Below are 1,786 nucleotides of genomic sequence, written 5' to 3'. Positions count from 1 at the left end.
GGCCAAGGGGAAGAGGACAAGGTAGCAGTCAAGAAAGTCTTCAGCAAGCCTCTAGGCTTGAACCAAGTCTTAGAAGGTCTTTTGAGATGTTCATTTAAGATTTTAAGGTACCTTAGGTCAGCAAGTAGTGTGGTGGTTAAGGCGCTGGTCTCCCACATGACCAATCATGGTTCAAGCCCCAGTCCTGGCAGTGTGAAATCACACCAGGTGCGTGTGCATTCATGCCCAAAATCCCAAGAGGAGAATGGATGAAAAGGGATTGTGGTGTGGCCATCTGCCCTGGGGGTTAATTTCTCACTTGCTATTTCTCCATTTGTCTTAGTCTCTCTCCAGTGAGTGCATACACCCTATTGCTAAAAGTTAAAAAATAATAATAAAATAAAAAGACTTTAAGGTGCTTTGGGGGGTTGTTTGTAAGAAAGGACTTTCCAGGCAGGCACTGGCGGTGGGTGGTAAAACCTCACAACCTGATGAAAGAGCAGTACAATAGCATGGAGCTTATCATGAACAGATGGTAGGATGTGAGTGGGGTACAGGTCAAAGGTGAAGTTGCAGAGGTAGACAAGAACCTGTCATGAAGGTCTCTGTGTGTGTGCAATGGCAAGGTTCTGGGACTTGATCTTACAGACTACAGAACTCACCGAGTTGTTTTTTTGTTTTTGTTTTGTTTTGTGTTGTTTTAAGAGAGAGATTTTTCCTATCAGGCATGTGTGCTCGCTAGAGAGAGAGAGAAAGACAGAGAGACAGCAAGAAATCACCCCTCAGGGGGATGGCCACACTACAATCTCTTCTCCTCTGTTCTCTTGGGATCTTGGGCCTGTATGCACATGTGCAGACATAAATTTTAAGCCACCAGATCCAGAACTTAAATCACACTCAACCACATGGGAGTCTAGCAATGTAACCATTATGCCATCTGCTGGTCCCATCATTGAGATATTTTTAATCAGGAGAGTTATGTATTTTCCAAAGATCACTATGGAAGTGTTTGAAGAAAGAAACAATTGGAAGAAGAGAAAAGTCTGTGTAGAAAACAGGAAACTCATGCAGTGGTATTATAGGAAAGAGATATTGATCACCAAAACCAAGGCAGGACTGGCATAGATGGAAAGGAAAAGACCAATCAAGAGACATATTTAACACAGAGAACATATAGGACATGGTAGGAGACAGCATCTCAGGCTTAGAGGTGGACACAGGATAGCATTCAGGTTTCTGGCTCAAGGGCTAGGGGACTAATGGCTTCGCTAATTCCCCAAGATGGGGAACACTAGAGGAGAAGGCATAGGAGAGCCCATGACAGCCCATGATGAGTTTGGTTATAGACATGTGGAGTTTGAGGTGCCTATAACACATGGAAATAGAGATATAAGTTGGCAGTTAGCTTTCTAGATCTGAGGTTCAGAACTTCTGGGCTGGGCAGTGGTCCAGCCACTGGAGTCTAGAATTCTAGTCCAGTTTTCTTTCCCTCCACTTTTTTTTTTTTTTTGAGAGGTTTTTGCTAAAGGGTGCGTGCGCTCACCAGACAGACAGAGAGAGACAGAGAGATAGAAAGCGAGAAATCACCCCCCAGGGGGGATGGCCACGCCACAATCCCTTCTCCTCCATTCTCCTCTCAGGATCTTGGGCATGCACGCACACACACTCGGCGTGAGTTTTAAGCCACCGGGTCCAGGACACAAACCACGATCGACTACATAGGGGTCCAGCGACATAGCCATTATGCTAACTGCTGGTCCCTCCACTTTTTTTTTTTAAGTTTTCTTTAGAATATATGTGTTCACTG

This window comes from Tupaia chinensis, unplaced genomic scaffold (assembly GCF_000334495.1).
Source record: "Tupaia chinensis unplaced genomic scaffold, TupChi_1.0 Scaffold000311_2, whole genome shotgun sequence".
Classification (NCBI taxonomy): Eukaryota; Metazoa; Chordata; class Mammalia; order Scandentia; family Tupaiidae; genus Tupaia; species Tupaia belangeri.
This window is presented reverse-complemented; position numbering follows the sequence as displayed.